At 38.9% G+C, this 19,892-nt stretch overlaps 1 protein-coding gene across 2 annotated transcripts in view; it reads right to left on the bottom strand.

Annotated features, from left to right (window-relative positions):
• The window catches only part of C5H4orf19 (chromosome 5 C4orf19 homolog), a 34,577-nt gene extending 20,203 nt beyond the window's left edge, over nucleotides 1–14,374 (bottom strand). Inside the window, exon 1 of one of the 2 annotated variants that reach the window (XM_042468984.1) lies at nucleotides 14,325–14,374. The gene's annotated coding sequence lies outside the window, so the exon portion shown is untranslated. The remainder of the gene's footprint in view (nucleotides 1–14,324) is intronic. The other variant, XM_042468985.1, reaches the window with a different exon arrangement.
• Between the last annotated feature and the right edge of the window lie 5,518 nt (nucleotides 14,375–19,892).

Raw genomic sequence — 19,892 nt, 5'->3', positions numbered from 1 at the left:
TGCTGCCCTGATATCTTTAGATAGAGGGTGGGTTATAAATATTTAAATTAAACTAAATTTAAAAAGTGCGATAGAGGCAGAGGTGAGACAGAAGAACAGACTAACACCTGCTGCCAAGGTGTTATACTCTCCTCCTCCTGTTGCCATGTAAATAGTAGCTTTGTTATAACTGCAGGGTGCTGGTTATTTAGAGAAATTGCACTTGTTTCCTTTCCCAGTTTAAAACATTTATTTTATCCAGAACGTTACGGATGGAACATTTATATGTATCTGAGCGTGATTGGATTGCATATTGTTTCGCTGCACTTTGAAGTCTGGCAAGTTGTACAAAGAATATCGTACTGGCTGTATTCAGACACAGGGTGCATCTATACTGTAGAAATAATGCAGTTTGATACCACTTTAAGTGCTGAAGCTCAATCCTATGGAATCCTGGGATGTGTAGTTTTACAAGATCTTTAGCCTTCTCTACCAAAGAGTGTTGGTGCCTCACTAAACTACAAATCTACAAATCCCATTATTCTGTAGAATAGAGCCATAGCTGTTAAAGTGGTGTCAAATTGCATTATTTCCACAGTGTAGATGCACTCTCCTTGAATCCCCTCTACCTTCTTTAGGGGAACAGTGAAGACAGCAGTTTGCAGTTCTTGAGAATGCATAGTTGCTTGGTGTTACCTGTCTACTGCTCCTCTGCAGTTGTGCCATTAGCTGCAATAGTGTTTTTCAAAGCCTGTCCATCTCATTTTCTTTTATTTTGTTGTGATTTTTTTTATGATCCCTGTTGCATGAATTGTCTTGACCACCCCAGGAGACAGAAACATTATTATAACATTTTAATCAATCAAAGAAACTATCACCACAACGTTTAGCTGATAGGATATTGTTATCAATACACAGAATCCTAACTCCAAATTTTAGCAGCCAGCACAAATTTTATAGGCTGGAATGTTTCCTAGGATATTCCACTTTAAAGAGAATGATTTTCACTGGCTGGTATATTTTAGAAGCTCCACTGTAGCAGATGCTTCTAACTACTTTTCCAAGGCATAAGTATACAAAAGGTGTTCATTTTAGAGAAGAAGAAAGCCATGACATAATAGTTTATATTTTTTAACTTCTTGGCAATCTGATGGGTGAAACATACAAACACTGTAAAGCAACCACAGAAAATAGCTGCATCATGACCATTTAGATTAAAAATAATACTATATGTGGAAGTAGCAAGCTCTGAAACAGTAAATTCATCAGGTCATTTGCTGGCTAGCAAAAGGACTGGTGCAGAGTTGGAGAAAGAACATTTGGCAGAAGAAATACAAACATTAGATCCATGTTTTAAGTTTTATATTGAAAGCTTGTTGGTTATGTTTTTAAAAGAATGTATGCCGCCTTGGATCCCATGTTGGAGAAAGGTGGGATATAGATGAAATAAAAATGAGCAAGCAAAGAAAATAAGCAACTATTTTATATTGGGTATGAGTCTACACTAAGATGTATGGTATACATGTGTTTTCACGCAAGTGTGCTTCTTTACCCCATAGCTGACATTTATAGCTGAAAGGTTGTGTACTTTGGCTCTAAATATTAAGTGTGGCTGTTATGTTTTTTTCAAGAATAATTTGGTGAGCATACTAGTGATTGAAAAAACAAGCAAACTGCGTGAAAGGCTTTTAAATAAATAAATGAATACAAGAATGTCTAGATTATGATATTTCTCAGTACTTGCTACAGTCTTCCATTTCATTCCTGAATTATACATTCCCTCCATATCACATGGTTAAAGTCTCAATGAAAAATGCTAAGCCAGCTTTGGCACCTTCCTTAAGTTCACACTAGTTCATGGTTATGTTCATGTTTCTCCTTTGGCATGAGCAAAGAAGTCATCAAAGCAGTTGTTGTTTTGGCATTTGACCTTTTGCAGCCTGTGGGGCGGAGAGGCACTGGTGTGTGGTTTGGGTGCTCAGTTTTCACAGCAATTCAAATGTAATGCTTTGGGTTGCTCAGGTTGTTTTTTTCTCTTTTTTTCTTCCTTGCAGGCTATGCGAAGATTATTTTGCTTTGTAAAGGAATGAATTCCTTAAGATGGTCACTCCCCAGACTGGGATACCTGTTATGTACAGTTACATGAAACCAGTCTATGTTTTTGACAATGCAGGAACACACAAGCTTGTTTGACATAAGGATCAAAGTGGAACAGTAAATAGGCTAACATTTTCAACCCTAATGTCATTCAAGTTTGAATTTATTTTAAACAATTCTATCACACTTTATTACATAAACTCAAACATTCTTACAAAATTTAAAATGCATAGAGCACAAAAATAAGCACTTCAAAATTAATGTATCAATTTAAATCAAAAGCAGGATAAAACAAATAATTAACATAAAAAGGCAGACAGAACCTAATACAGCGCACCCGTGTCATACGTGGGTGCGCTATATGCAGCTTTCAGCTTATGCTGAAAGCTGTGCGACAGAAATGGCAATGGTGTGCGTGCCCATGGTGCGCATGCCACGCCATGCCATGCCATACCATGCTGTGTGCCATCCATGAGCCCCATTATTTTCAATGGGGCTCAAGTATACATGCTATTTGCCTTACGCGGAGGAGTCTGGAAGAGATCCCCCGCGTAAGGCAAGGGACCACTGTATTTCCCTTGTTATGCTTGTGTAAAATTACATTTTAATCTTCTCTCATGCTCTTCTGTACACTTTAAGTGAACACATGGGCCCAGCCTGTTACATTTAAATCCCAGTCATGTTCACTTGGATTGCAATAGAAAGGGTTTGATTGTATATGTTAGATTGTGGCCTAAAGCTGTATCCTCGCTTGCAGCTATATTCCCAGTGAGTAAAGGAGAATGACATAATGTGGAATAGCCCAATGTTTCTATAGATGGACTTTGGTTTGGATAGAAGCATTGTCAAAATAAGGAAAACAAAACATCACATTAAGCCAACACACACCTATTTCCAACTAGTGTCCAAAGAAAACAGAAGAATGGATAGAGAACGGACTAGGACATAGGACGCCCTCAAGCTATAATAGTTCCTTCTCATATATCCCGGTCTCCATAGCTTTATAGAGAACAGAGAAACATGAACAAAATATAGTACTCTGTCCCAAAAAGCTTACAATCTAAATTTAAAACAATGGGAAGAAAGACACAGCAGGATAAGGTAGAATTAAGGTAGAAGATTTGCAATGAAATGTGTATCCATTACCTAACAGGTAACTATTTGTTCTTGAATTCTGATAATTTTTAAATGTATGCTGCTTTGATATGTATCCAGTTGGGCCAACCAACAAGCAGTCTTATGGTACTTCAAAGACTAAAACACCTTATGTGGCGTAAAAATGTTCTTGGCATGCAGCTCACTTCATCAGATGCTGATAAAGTGAATCATATCTGATGAGGTGAGCTGCATTATTCACGTGAAATTTGTGATTGTTAAGGTGTCACATGACTCTTGTTTTTACTGCAATGGACTGACACAGCAACTCGCCTGTACGTTTTTCCATAAGGATGGGAGTATCTATCATGCTTGAATTCGTTCAGATTTTTTTTTCATGATTACCCTCTATACACATTGGACTGTGAATTTCTGTCCTGGATTGATAATTGTTTTTGTTTGTTGTTGTCGTTTCACACAAAATTCTGTACTTTTGCAAAAATGTGTATTTTTATCCCTGCTTTTCAACATATATAGTGTGTCCCTATATTTCAACAGATATAGTTTTGTGTATTCCATATTATTTTTTCTCCCAGGAATCAAGCATATCTGTGTGCATTTTCTAAAAATAAATAAATAAATACACTTCTCAGTGTTGTCATGTGCCTTCAAGTTGTTTCTGATTTATGGTTCCCCTAAGGCACACATATCATTTTTGTATGTTTGTGTGTTTTGTGTCATGTCTTTTTAGATTGTAAGCCCAAGGGCAGGGAACCGTCTAATTTAAAAGACTGTATGTACAGCACTGTGTAAATTTACAGCGCTTCATAAATAAAGGTTAATAATAATAATAATAATAATAGAAGAGGGTTTGCCTTTGCCTCCATCTGAGGCTGAAAGAGTTCAACTTACCTAATGTCACTCAATAGGTTTCCATGCTTGAGTGGGGATTTGAACCCTGATCCCCAGAATCGTAGTCCAATGCTCAAACTACAGTGCTGGATATCTTACTTTTCAATATTGACTGTTTTAAATATATCCAGATTTGTACACTTTTTTTTTGCAAACTCCGGGCCCGTACAGACAGGCCAAAATAAAGCTACTTTGGTTCACTTTGGAGGTATGCTGTTTAAATGACACATGCATCTTAAGAGGCCAGAAGCTGCACCAAAGCTGCGCTCCAGTTCTTAGAACTGGTGCGTGGCTTTGGCATGGTTTCTGGCCTCTTAGGACACGTGCATCATTTAAACAACATACTTCCAAAGTGGCCCAAAACAGCTTTAATTTGGCCTGTCTGTATGGGCCTTACACCATCCATTTTGAAAAAGTATTGATTTGAGGTCTCCATGTGTTCACATTTAAGTTCAAGAACTGTGTATTTGGTAAGTTCTCATTGAAATGCGAACAGAATGAATTTTTCACTGATTCCTACAAAAAGGAGCATTCTTGCCATTTTTGTCAGGATTATTTATTAAGGTGCTGAGAAGTAGATAAATGAGAAACTGAGATGCCTCTTGGTTTGTTACTATTTTAGGAAGCTCACACTAATCCACAGAAAGGATAAAGGCACTGAATATTTTGGGAGGAGGCAGGACAAGGCAATGTCTTCCTCATTACAAAGTACAAGTTAGTCACTGAAGATTATTGACAAGACGGAGAGAAAAATATGCCAAGGGCTATTTATACAGGCAAGGGCTATGAGCTTAAGACAGCCTAGAGCATTCTGATTTATTTGAGCACTATTTTATGAACTGAATTCTCTTGTTTCCTCATGTGACAGTCATATGGATGTAGATACAGACCCAGTTAGAGCTAAATCCCTGGAGCTAAAAATGTAAATATACCAAGCTGGCCGGACTGCTTTGAGGCAGCTTTCAGTGTTGGGCTCATCTTGCACACTTCCTTTTGTTGGAGGAATTTTGTCATTGAGAATAGCTGGCTAGCTCCGTTCCATCCCTTTCAGATCTGGATGAATACCTGTCTCTACAAAGGCGTGTTACTCACTGTGTCTGCAAACAATAAATGTCCTGGTAGTTGCTGAACAAGAGGGCAGGCCACAGAAATGGCTGTTGCCCTTGCCTCTGGCTCTGGGTTGAGTGAAAGAGGGTGGTCCATTTTATCTTTCCAGCAATTTGTGTTCTCATTTATGGCTTTTGTTCTCATTGATAGGTTATGGAATGGGGTGGGGTGGGGTGGGGTGGGGAGTAAAGAAAAACCTATTTGTGTAAGATAGTCCATTATTTATTTAAAGCATTTATTTATTTATTCAGACTCTCTAATAATAATGTTCTTTGGGTGATTCACAAGCAAACAAAATAAGGCAATGTAATATATAATAACCACAAAGCAGCAAACTAAATTCTCAGCAGTTTCATAAGATAGCTGTAAAACAGAATAGGCAAGCATTTTTTTAAAAAAAGCTAAGATTACTGATTTCAAATGGCTAGTGAGAATAAAGAAAATACTGATTTGGCAGAGAAGCCTTTCTATGGCGGTATCGGCCTGGATATGTGCTAGGGTTGCCTCGGGGCCGTCCTTTACAGCAGAATGCAAGAATTACCACTTTCTTGCCTCATTAGCCCTTTTCTCATTATATATATATATATATATATATAGAGAGAGAGAGAGAGAGAGAGAGAGAGATTTTAAAGTAATTTGTTATCTACTTTCTAGAATACCATTCTCCAAGCAAGGAGTAAGGTCAAGAGTATCCTGAATTGCTCCTCCTATTCCTTTTATTTTGTTATTTATTTAGCCGTTATTTATCCAGCTCTGGTGGCGCAATGGTAAAATGCCACTACTGCAGCCACTCACAGCCACAAAGTTGCAAGTTCGATCCTAGGCAGGGCACCAGGGTCGACTCTGCCTTCCATCCTTTTGTAGGTTGGTAAAATGAGTACCCAGCTTGTTGGGGGCAAATAGTTTACACATTGTAAACCACTTAGGGAGTGTTAGTTCACTGGTAAGTGTTATAGAAATGCACTTGTTATTGCTATGAGAGAAGTCTCTATCATTGCAGTTTGTATGCTTAGACAGAAGGAATTGTGGCTCTGTTAACATAAAGCTATACTTTTTTTGGAGATAAAACAACAGAACAGAGTAAGGTTCTCTTGGTCTCCAGTTTTGTACTAATAACCAGAAAGCATCATCAAAACGATTCCTTTTTCATGAAACAAAACCATGCCACTCTGAAAAGTTGCTGGAAACCTTTGGCACAGCATAATCTATTTCACTGACAGCAGGAACACGGATTTTGCAAAAGTTAATGTTTTAGCGAGGCTGTTACTATGGCGACTATTGGAAACAAAACCAACCACAAATTCTCGCTTCCTATACTTTCAAACACAATTGTCTTTCAGAAGGAAACAGTGGCAGAAAAACAATGTAAAGTGTCTGACTTGCTATAGGAAAAAAATGTAGTTTAGCAACAAGAGGTTGCAAGAGTAGAAAAGACTGTGTTTGCATGTGCTCATCCCTCTGTGTGTGGATTCATGCACACCATGGAGATTTTATTAAACAGAACAATTTCGCAAACAGATCTCTTCCTGGGAAGACACTCATTTCTTCATAAAGGAAAAAAAAATATAATAGTTTATATGGTTCTGCTGAAGACGCTGTCATTTCCTACACCCCCAAGTTATATAACAGACTATTAAAAGTCAAAATGTTGATGTGATGTGTTCTCTCATGTCCTTGAACATCTGTTAAGTAAGCTTCTCTTAACATTAATAATAAAATGATTAGCATTTATATAGAACATTGCAAGTGTCAGCCATCTTCATATCCATTCTTGCAACAGCTCTGCATAGTATAATCATCCCATATTATAGATGAGCAAATAGATCAGGAAGGAGAACCTGAAAAGCCGTGGCCCAGACAAGAATAGGGAATTCTGACACCGAAGGCTTAAAATTAGGAATCTTTCACCTCCTGAAAAGACCCCAACCCATTTTAGACCATCTCTTTAAACCCATTTTAAACCACCGCAGATCTATTTCTAAGTTTTAGAAATGTGTCTTTATCTCACACACATAAACCCAACAAAGAAACAAATGAAATCTGTGTAGATAACAACAGATACACCTATTCATCTGCCATTTCTGAGTCTTACTAATAAAAATGGTAAGGTCCTTTGGGACAGGGGCATGACATTTATTTTTGTTCCTCTGTAAAACTCCATGAACATACATAGTATGTTACTACTTTCTCACACTGTCAGAAGTCTGCAGACGAAGCTCCAATAGCCTTACTAGTGCATAGCAAGCATAAGGTTTGTGAAGAACTGAAAATGATTCTTTTGTAAAGAGAAGAATATGTCATAGAAGGTGGTGATGATGACAATTAAAAATGGGTGTGCACAAAATAAACAATTGAAGGTGTAAGGCAATCTATTCCATCTGTTTGCCAATTAGCTACAATTGCCTCTTTCAAGCATGGATTCCTCCGAGTCAGACATTTGAGACCAAGGAAGTTGTAGAGAGGAGCATAGGAGTAGTGGCAGATAATACATATCTTCCTGTCTCAGGCAGTGGCCTATGTTGTGTCACACTTGCTAGTGGGCCACAAAAAATAAATCAGGGTTGCAGGGTTTTAGTCCTCTCACACAGATTTCCCCTCCACACCTTACTTGCCTGGCAGAAAATCAGCAGTGTTTCACAGAGAAATCATTCCAATCCTTACTTGGAGAGGTCTGGGAACCTGAGGCCTGTGTACTCAACTACTGAGCTACAAACCTTCTTGCCCTTTCATTCAGTTTCTGCTGGAGGCAGCTAATTCCACTGCTGTTCTCCACAGGGATGATACTGCATCACTTCAGTTCAATTATTTTCTGCGCAGAGACGCAGCAACATTACTTGACCTCAGAGGAGAATGCCTATCCATTTTACTTTCAAATGAGAGGTACATCCAACAACAGGGTGCCCTGCAAAACTTTCAAATAAACACAGTTTCTGTTTTAAATTCCAAATGTACCTCAATTTTTTAAAACTCACCAAGTATTCCAGTTGTCAGGAGTTCTGTCAGTATGTGTGGGGAGGAATGCATTTATGAGCTGAATGTTGATGTAGTTACATCGGCACTGGAATCAGAGTTGCTACACATGATGCCTATTTTCCCTTTCTAGTTGTCATTATTGCCTAGCAAGTCAAGCTGCATTCCAAGAGTGAAATCCCTGTTGGCTAGCTCTTAGCACTGGTCTGGAGAGGCAATCTGAAGAAAATAGCTGTAGGCTTTCCCTACGAAGGTGGTGTCCTCCTTGTGTAAACTGCAGGAATCAATCACTATTCCTTCAGCCTCCCTCTGTACAATTCCCGCCTGGTTTTCTCAAGTCACTCTTCGTACCTTGTCATTACTCTTATACTGAGAGTTATTTGTGGCCTAGATAGCTTGTTACTCAGATAAGTGATTAGATCTCCAACAGTATTATTAAAGGCTTACAATAGAAAAGACTATCAATCATAATTAATATTCCAGTAGGTACAATGTAATTTGGTTTCATATTGCTTCTTCGTAGTCCTCCTGTTGGAATAATATATTTCTCCACTCTCTCATGAATCTTTAGGTTGGCATGCAAGCACACACATACATGTATAACTCAAGTTCTTCTACATGTGGAAACTGTATACAGGAAGACTGGAAAATGAATATGTGAACTGACCTGTTTACAGGGGATGTGTGTGGAAGTATCATCTATGGAATTATATCTTATCTCATGAACTATTTAAACAAGCATGTCCTCATTTGATGGTGCAGTCATGAAGTGATGATTATACTTAAATGAAATAGCAGGAAATACAAGTACAACATTTGGACTTGCTAGATTCTGTGCTTTTTCTTTTTTAAAATTTGTGTCTGTGTGGCAGACGGAGAAGTGGTGGCAGGTAACATACTCTCTGCTCAGATTCTTTCTGACCTTGTGAGCACTGCTTCCTTATGATTGCTTCAGTTCCCAACTCATGAATATGAGAGCAATAATTAGGGATGAAAGCATTAAATTCATTAATTACTGTGATTAATCGTGTATTTCACTGATTAATTACTACTGCTTTGGCTGTAACTTGAGCAAAACACTGTTTAAAATACACACTGCACTGAAAACCAGATTCTTCAGACGGAGCACTGGGGGCTTCTGTCGCTGCAGTTAATGGGTATTGTATGTTTCCTGATATCTCCAATGTTAAGAATCTGTACATAATCCAGAATGAAACACAAATGGGTCATTTGATCAAAAGGGCTCTTGACAGGACTGAGGCCTTCATGAATGTACATTATCAGATGACCGCAGCATGAAGTGATGGTCTTTCTGGGTGATGGGTCAAATACTAGAGAGAGAACTCACATATCTGCATTTCTTCTCACTCCCAGCTCAAACCTTTTCAATGAAGATGGTTCATACATTGATCTGGGAGTCATGAAGTGTCAGATAATCAAGTGATATCCATGCCACATATGAACCAGATCTGATTCACATGACAATGCTGCTTCCAGGCCAGTAAAATGAGCATTTTTTTCTTTACTTTGGGCATCCCTCAAAGCCTAGATATTGAATGGAGTAGTGATTAAGTATGTGCTACATGGTGTTGGGATTGGTAGGGGATACAGAATTTGTGTTTGGGAAAATAATTCTCATAATTATTTCACTTTTTAAGGTTAGTTGTATTCAGTAATATGAAAAGAATACTAGACAATATTTGCCTGAGGTGCAAGCTTCCCTTTAGATAGGATTCTGATTCATGGGCACTGGTTCTCCCAATCGAGCCTAGTTCACAATGTATTGAGAGATATAGATGAGTTACAACTTGTTAAACTGGGATTTCTATGAGGTTTAAAAAATTGTACTGTACCATGGGAGTCTAAAGGCTTAAGCAGACGGGACTAAAGATGGGGTCTCCGGCTACTCCCACCCTGATTTCCCCAGGACCACAGCAACCAGACACTGCTGTCCCAAGGGCATGCCACCACAGTCCTCAATGGACCACGAAAAGGAGTGGTAAGAAACCACTCCTTTCATGGCCAGTTTTGGGCTGCATTTGGTGGCCCTGGTGCAGCCTCTCCTTCAGAGTGATCCAGGGGTGTTTAACATGTGCATGCCCCATCCCTGGATTGGCCAGATGGCAGTCTTTTTGGGCCATCTGAGACCTAAAATACAACAGAGAGTCAGTTCCCAGGCATGACTCTAATTCTGGCACAGTGAAACTGCTTGTTATATAACAGTTGTATATTTTCCATGCTCACACAAGAAGGCATCCCAGAACCCCTTGTGTATGTGGTTCCCACTGTTGTACAGTAGCTGGGTAGTGCAACACAGTGGGCTGACATACTGTTTACATGTAATGTTGTAAGTCACCCAGATTGCATTTCGTAGAGGGGCGGGATATTAATATTAATAATAATAATAATAATAATAATAATACTGGTGAGGTGCCAACTATGCACCTGAACACAGCTCCATTCCCCCACTGGTCAGTGTTGGTGTGGTCTCCTCTCTTCCCCTCTGCCATGAAACTACACTGATGGATCTTCTCACTCTACTAATGTTCAGTTTGGCATCAGTTTTTAACAACAAAATTATTTTACATAAACATTATTCAATTATGGCATCATCAGATGATGTGATACTAGAGTATTTACAGAACATAATGTGACATGTATCACCCCTTTTGGTTGGTCAAGCTGCTGCATTATCAACATTAGACTAACCTCAGAGAAATTCAGTCACGTTTGCAGTTGCCCTAAGAAGAATCCATCACTACAGTAATTATATATATTCCAATACGGATTACTTAGGTAGCCCCAAATCATATGACCCTCAGGTTCATGCTAGAAACATGAAAAACAAATGCTTGTAAGTATCAAACATCTGTCCCTCCCCCAACTGAAACAAGGCGGTGGTGGGAAAGTGTCATGAAATTTACAGAACTAACAATTGCAGGCCACTGCATCATGAGACAGACTTTAAGAGACTTAAACAGGATTGCTAACTCCTTGAAGCCTGAATAGGATATTTAGGCAGAGGCAATGGGGGATGGAGAACAATATAGCACTTGTTCCCTTGATATGTTACTCCCTAAAAGACAAAGACACCAGCTGAGAGATGTCATTTTCAGTGCTGATCAGATCTTAAAGGTAGAAGGTAAAATGAACACAAATGAAAAGAGTTCCTTGGTACATGCTGAGAATCTAACTGAAGGAGAAACAGAATCTCAATATCTCTGCAATGAATTGTATATGCATACTATGGGAGAGACTAAGATACTACCTACATGCTGTTCAGAAAGCAGTAGGGTTTATTGAGCCATTTAAGAATGCAAATGTTTTTGAATATTTTCCCTGTATTTAAACACTCTCTCTCTCTCTCTCTCACACACACACACACACACACACACACACACACACAGTAAACAAGGCTATCAAGAAAGCACATAAACTCTCTCACCTAACTAGTTACTACATATAGGCAGGTTGTGTTTGTGTCTTTGTGTGCGTAAACAGTCAATGTGACTTTTTGCCCACTTGGAGTCTGAAACAGTATAATCCAAATTTTACAGTCTATACTTATTTTACAGAAAATGCAGAATACTTTCAATAAAGCAACTATAGTGTCAGGTCCAAAACAATGTTCCTAGTAAAACTAGAACAGATAGTGACAGAATAACCCATCCCTCAAATTAATTGTTTACAGTGGGTTGGCAGGTGTCACTCTGGGGCAAGACAACTTTCCTATGAAACAAATAAACCAGACCAAAGATTTGGCTGCCCTGAGTGTTCATGTGTTACTTTATGGAATCCTGGTTTTCACATACCAGACAAATATATTTTATAATTCTCTGTGCCTCTCTCTGTCTGTAGATGGTCTCAGATCTTTAGATACAAGAGAGGGGAGTTCCCTCCCACCTATAAATGAAAAAGGCTACCATCCATTCAGTAAACAGAAATTTTACGTGTCAGTGTATCTATAGTTTTTTGTGGGGTTTTTGGACTATGTGGCCATGTTCTGGAAGAGTTTATTCCTGATGTTTTGATGGCATCTTTGGCTGGCATCTTCAGAGAATGCTGGCATGGAATCGAGGGAGTCAGTGTATCTGTTTATCAGTCACAAGTGGTGAATATCCTAGAATAGTCTTAATGGAAAACAAGAGCATTTGGGGCTGGGGCAAATGCTCCAGAGCTGCTAATATTTAAAAAAAACTGAAAAGAAAAATCACAGTAAATAGTCCCTCCTCTCAAAAAAATAATAATAATGTAAAGTAGTATCAGAAAGGAAAAATAGAATTGGAATGGTGATGGAGTACCTTGCTGGAACTCCTTTTGTGGAGACAAATTTCCCCCACAACATTCCATTTAACTCGCCATTTGCATTTCTCCATTTCTTACGGTAAGGGGAAAGGGAAATTTAGGAAAAACCAAACAGCCAGGTTGTCACCTCAGTTGTATCTTTCCATTGGAAATGACTAAACATGAGAAAAACAGTGACCCAGCAGGCAGTACATTTGGCCTCACTGTGGGTTCACATACAGAGTTCACCTGTGGAGCTTGTTGGATGGCCTTGGGCAAGTCATTGCCTTTTAGTGTTGGTTCATTCTTCTGCAAAGTAGGAACAATAGCAAGAGAGTTTACAGGAAAAACAAAGGTCATCACACTGATCCATAAGAAAAACATGCGCATGTGCGACAAAAGCCAGCTGCAGATTTCATGAGTTTACAGTGCTATTAAAGAACAGCCACGGAGGTCCAATGGCAGCATATGTGCTTCACATGGAAATGGTTGCATGTTTGATGCAGAGTTGGGAATTTTTATGCAACACAAGTCCTGTCTGCATAGGCCAACTAAAATGGCCTCCTCTCTGTCTGCTCAGTGGGGAATCCAGACGATGCAGGGCCCAATCCCTGAGTGTGGCGTATACAGATTGGACAACATCCAGTCTATTCAGCACAAAACCTGGAGTATATCCTTCTTAAAACAGAATAAAAAACTGTTTATTGTCAATCTTCCTGGAAAATCCAGAGCCCTCCATTCTGATGCTGGGCAACTTTACACATACATGTCCTGCTGTGCTGCCTGGTGAATCTACCATGGTGTCGGGTCACTCATTCTAAGTTAAGGATAAGGTATTTGTCGCTGGGTGCCTCATTTGCAGCTCAGAGTGAGTGATGTGCACTCCTATGGATATGTCAGGTGGCACAGAATGATACATATGCAAACAGTTGCCTGGTATCAGAACAAAGAAAGGGCAGGATACTCTGAGCTGCTCCTGGAAGATCCGGGCCAGCACAGACATCATCACACCCGTCTATATTGAGTTATCTTTCTTCGTAGCAAGAGCTTAATGAAGTTGTATTTCAATAGTAATGTAACAAATAGGAACAATGTTGTTGTATTGGTGCTATATGTCTTCTAGTTATTTTTACAGTTACCTTCGAAGGGCATTTTTAGGCTTTTGGGTAGGAATTTCAATCCTAAAGCTCCCTCCCATTAACAAAAGGTGAGAAAAACAATGATTACTGCAAAGATGGTTTGGAAACTTTGGAATGAGTAATAATGGCCAATTATGTTTCAGCATTGTAAAAAGCAACTAAACAAATTACATTAAAAAGTAACATTTCAAGATATAGTTTAATCTCCAATATCTCCAAGTAGGTCAGACGAAAGTCTTGCCAGGGAGCCTGGGAAGCAGCTATCAGTCAAAGCACTATTGAAAACACTGGGCTAGAAGAAAAACCAATGGCCTGACAGTATAAAGCAGTTTCTTATGTTCTTATGCGCCTACAGGGTGCAGCTACATTGGAGAAATAATCCAGTTTGACACCACTTTAAGTGTTGTAGCTGCATCCTATAGAATCCTGGGATTTGTAGTTTTACAAGAGCCTTCCCTGCCAAAGCATACTGGTGCCTCACAAAATTATAAATCTCAGGATTCTGTGGGATGGAGCCACGGTAGTTAAAGTGGTGTCAAACTGTACTATTTCTACAGTGCAGATGCACCCATTATTTTTACTGTAGACATTTTGAAATGCTGTGTTAGTGTTGACATAAATGCTTCACAGCACAAACATATAAGGTAGGTTCATTGTACATTGGAGGTGCAAAAGCAAGAAAGAAGGATCCCTGACCCACAGTGTTTGTGGTCTAAAGTTTGATAGGTTGTTACTTCTTACCTCAGATGGAGGTTTATATCTCCTGTGCAACATCAGACAAGATGGCTGCAGAGGCTCCTATGTCTTTCTTCCCAGGCCAACCTTCCAGCCCTCTTTCTCTACTGTGGAAAACAAATCTCAGGTCTGTTGGACAGTAAAGAGGGAGAGAAACACAACCCAGGGGAGAACAGAAGGGAACAGCTGCAGGGTGTCTTGTGTCTATTACATCAAGAGATTTAAAGATCTCCATCTGGTGGACGAGGTGCCATTTCTACACAGCATGGACCTATCTAAGGTTATGAAAGGTGTGTGAGAGAGAGCACAGATATCAATGCAATTAGAGTTAATACCACCACAAAAAGTTGTTAAATACTGTAAATGTTGTCTCAAGATGAATATTGATCAACCAAATCCCACTAGTTTGAGTGACATTCTCCTAATAGATCATCATAAAAATCATCCAGGCTATCTTAGCAATGTTCAGTTATTTCAAATTGTATCCTTAGGGGGTTAACAAATAAAATAAAAGCAGTTAAACACACAAAGCCCATTAAGGTAGAAAACATACAAAGAAATTATCATTCCAAATCAAGGTAATGGCAATGGATTATTATATACTGTATTCACTAGAATAACATTTTAACCATCCTATTACAAACTAAAAGCAATCAAATTTGATAATCCCCACTTTCAAGGAAATCAATGATGAAGCTATGACCAATAAAATCCAGTCCCTCAATGATCAGGCTCTGATCTATTGATGGGAATACTTTTGTAAAGTACATATTGAGATCCTTTTGTACTTTGAGGCATAGCCGATGTTTTCATGCAGGTGAATCCTTTAAGGCACTTAGTTAGACAGGGATGGAGGACGCATTTCCTATACATCAACAGTTTATATGCAAATAAGCAATGCCTTCTTTACATTTTCTATGAAAAACAGTTATTCCTTTCCTACTGTATTGCATTGTTCCAGATCACCATTATATCCAGTATTATCCCAGTTTCTTGAAATACAGGCTTTAGCGATTGTGAAGAAAAAGGTAATTTAATCTGTACCACAGGCCTGGTCTATGATACTTTCCTCAATTGATTTTTTAAAAAGACAATCTTCTTGATAGACTTAAGAGATGTGTAACAAGAGGATTTGCGTTCTCAGAAAGTGTGACAATTTGGAATATAATGTCCAAATCAGAGCAATTATTTCTTTAGTGCATTGTAAAGCTGCTTCATTGACCACGGAGTAAGCTGCAATCCATAGACAGGGAAAGATCTATAATTATGAGGCCTCTCTGAAACATTGTTTCTATTTCCATCCCATGATTCAATGGAAAGGTGTTTGATTTCTTTATCTTAACATTATTTGCAGACTTTTCCAGGCTTGTATGGGAACAATGCTTAGAGATCAAGAAAGCATTTCTTCCTTTGAGAGATTTAGTATTGTCTGGAGTCAGGCCAGCTTGCCATTTAATCCGTTTTTCCCCTCAGAAGAAGAATAGGGTCTCTGTTCAACCAGAACTGGACACAATTACTTCAGGCACAATATACTGTAGTAAGGTACCTTATGGTCTCTCGTCTCCATAAGTAATGTGTAAACTTTTCCAGTAACGTCTTGTTTATAACTTGACTGCACAAATGAACAGGAGTGGTTTGTGTACATAGGCAAATCTCTCTCTCCTCCGCCTTTATTGTTCATGCCGTCCCTAGAAGTGCCTGCCTCCCTAAACACCTCCAAGCAATTACGTTGGTTATATTTTTCAATTTATTTACAACACTGCCTGGGAAAACCTCCATATAATTATGGAAATGCTATATGTGGGAATAATATTGCATGTGTGTGGGTTTGCGTATGTGGATTTAAAATCAACGCACATCACGCCTGACCACTTGCGATGTATTGTTTTTCAGACTCATGGGAACTATAGAGAACCCTAATCTGAAAAAGTCTCTTTGGATGTTTGTCACCTATATAGTAATAAACTGTCCCAGAATTTGATCCACCTAGCATTTATAGGTTCCTGTTGCCCATGTGCACAAAGGCACCTACAACAATAGCAACAACCACCACCATATTTCCCCCAAACCCCAAATGAATGTCACGTTTGTTCTAAGCCATTTAATGTGCTGGAGTATGCTGAGTCAAGGATGCAAACACTACATATAAAGAGCTCCTTTTTGAAAACCAAAAAGAGTTTAGTTCAGAACAACAACAGTGACACACACATACACAGAACCACCAAGAAATATCTTTTTTTGTTGTTGTTGTTATTATTATTATTATCATTATCATTATCATTATTATTATTATTTTGCCACTGGCATGTTAGTTTATTTATTTGATTATAACTGAGTTTAAACAAGCACAATAGTCTTTATTGTCTTGGCTAGCATTAAATTAGAACCACAATGAAGAGCTTGGAAATGTTACTTGTTCATTTACAGTTCCAAGAATTCCCCATGTTGGCTAACGGATCCTGGAAATTGTTTTTCGAAAAGTTACTTTTCCTAAGCCCTTCTAAAACTTGAAAAATCCCTAAAAACCACTGGCATTTTTAATGTTCCAGAAGAGGGAAAGTCTTCTAGGCCTAACAAGAAACAAAATCCACCTGGGGACTTTGCTTCCATTTCTAATCCCATGCTGGCATTTGATACAGGACAGGAGAGAGACTATTGGTGACTTTAAATAAATATATCAGCAAACAGTTCCATGTATTCTGACAACTGAAGTGAAAGCCTGACATAAATCTATGCGACATCTGGTAAATTCATTGGAGAAAAATATAATATATCACGCAAACATCAAAAGAATAGAACCACACAACAGGCAAATATTCCCTTTTCTATGCTCCACCCAGAGCAGACAAGCTTAAAATAGAACATCAAGACAATAACTTCTTTTACCTTTGAAGGGACAATAACTTGTTTCAAATACTGAGAAATAGGATTGTATTAGTACAGTATTGATGTTATTAATATTATTCCTTCAAAACTCTGAAACGGAGACACATATTTGGCTTTCCTTTCACTGTAGGCCCAACTAGTCCCATGAAAGACCAAATGATCAACAATCATGCAAGAGGATTAGACACCAGTCTCACAGATCATATTGCTGATGTGAGTGGAGGGTATCTAAAGGCAGAAACAAAATTGTGAATCCATGGATCTATGGACTTGAGCTCTACATATTAAGAACTTTAAATAACAGGAACTTAAAAGAATAGTATGTGAAATCAGGACTCCCCAAAATACAGCACATTTTCTAGAACTTGTGGAGGGGGAGACCGGTACCTCAAAACTGAGATGGAGTAATAAAAAGTTTCATCCTCTGAGTTTCTGATTATGTGTGGTGTAGTGTTTTGAGCTTTGGACTATGACCCTAGAAACCAGGGGATGCATTCCTTCTCAGCCATGGAAACCCACTGGGTGACCTTGGGCAAGTCATACATTCTCAGCCTCAAACCAAGGGAAAGGCAAACCCCCTCTGAACAAATCTGATCCAGCAATCCCTATGATAGGGTCACCTTAGGGTTGCCATAAATCAGAAATAACTTGAACACACACACCAACAACAAATTAAGATAAAAGAGCCTGTTAGCAAAAAGAGTGACAGTCTCAAATCCTGTATCCGTTACTTTGAGAATCTAGGGAACTGTTTCAACTACATTAGCCTACTTAAACCCATGAATGAACGCACAAAGTCATCCTACCACCTGAAATTATGGAGATAAGTGTCTAGGGAGAGAGCTTCCTCAGTGAATAGATATAAAATGCCGACCAGAGAAAACCACCTGGCATCCACCTTACTCCATCTTTGTCTATTTCTTATGGTAAGGCTGGGCAACATTTGGCCCACTGGCCAGGCTGGGAGGAGCTCTGGAATTCTAGTCCAAAATACTGAGTGTGTGAGGAAGAGGTTCCTTAACCTGTTTTTATGACTTTCTACTAGATTTTTCTGATTCTTATAGCGGCTCTCTTTGTGATTATTTTAAAACTATGTTAAACTGTACATTTTCCCCCCAGAGAATCTTTGGCTAAATGCTGGTTTATAAAAAAGATAAGCTACACAAGTGGTTTAAATCAGAGAGCCAGTCAATAACTTTCTGAAGGCGATGCCACTTAGTTTGGGAGTTGATCTGTGTTATGGGCTTGCGAGGTCGCTAAGAATTCATTCCCATAGATTTTGGGGCCAAAACCTGAAAGAAGAGGTAGATGGATCCTGGTAATGTCACAGAGGCAGAACAGGCAAGAGCTGAAAGGTAAATCAGAATGCTTCTCATCTAGATAACTATGTCAATGGTAATGGGGACAGTTGGTTAATGGGCTCAGAATTGGGATAAAGCTTGGCTAAATTAGAGAAGAGACTGCAAAAGCCATCTAGTATCAAATATTAAAAACCTCCAAAGGACAGTCCATCATCCTCTGAGTCAGTCTCTTAAACTGTTAAACTGCTCTTATAGTCAAGAAATTCTTCCCTACTGTTTGGATGGAATCTCTTTCCTTGTAACTTGAATCTATTGTTGGATTTAATGTTCTAGTCTCTGGAGCAGCAGAAAACAAGCTTGTTTCATCTTCTGCTTGATATTTAAAGATAACTATTATGCTATCTTTGTTCAGATATTTAAAAGTAATTATTATGTCACTCCTCAGTCTTCCCTTCATGTTAAATATACCCCATTCCTTAAGTTGTTCTTTGTAGGGCTTGGTTTCCAGGCTTTGAACATCTATGGAGTTTTGCAATTGGGATGTAACTTTAAGAAGGCAGGTCTCATAGCATTTCCCGGTCACCGGGGAGTATACAACCTGTTTGCAACCTAGACTTTTCTGGGCTCCTCCAGCATCTTTTCAAGAATGGGATCTTCCTGTTCTTGAAAAGATGCAGCAGAAGCTTGTGTTTCAAATGGGTTGCGTAGTCTTCGGTGACCCGAGAATGTGATAAGATCTGCCTTCTTAAAGTTACATCCCGCGTCTATTGCAGGAACAAAGCCAATGCGATAAACTCCTTGATTGCTCTCCACTGGACACATTCCAGCTTCTCAATATCCTTCCTGAATTATGGTGCCCAGAACTGGACACACTGTTCAAGTGAGGTCTGACCAATGCAGAACTGACTGGAACTACTGCTTTCTTTTATCTGAACACTGGGCTCCAGTGACTTTTTTTGGCCACTGGATCACACTGTAATGTTTAGCTTATGGTCTACTCAGAGCCCTAGAACTGCTTTTAAGCCAAGTGTCACTCATCCTACATTTGTACATTTCATTTTTTTCTGCCTAGATGTAGTACCTTACATTTATACATGTTGGACTTCATTTTGTTAGTTTTGACCCAGCTCTTTCAATTGTCCACATTATTTTGAATTCTGATCCTGTCCTCTGAGGTATTAGCTAATAATCCTTATTTGGTCATCTGCAAATTTGATAAGTGTGTTTTTTATTCCTTCATCCAAGTCATGTATAATTGGGCTAAGGACAGAACTCTGAGGCACCCCACTAGCCGCTTCTCTCCAGGATGCAGTGGAAGTTTGGTGAGCACTCTTTAGGTTTGGTCTGTCAAACAATTGCAAGTCTACCTAACAGTAGCACTGTCTAT

This window comes from Sceloporus undulatus, chromosome 5 (assembly GCF_019175285.1).
Source record: "Sceloporus undulatus isolate JIND9_A2432 ecotype Alabama chromosome 5, SceUnd_v1.1, whole genome shotgun sequence".
Taxonomy (NCBI): domain Eukaryota; kingdom Metazoa; phylum Chordata; class Lepidosauria; order Squamata; family Phrynosomatidae; genus Sceloporus; species Sceloporus undulatus.
This window is presented reverse-complemented; position numbering and strand designations above follow the sequence as displayed.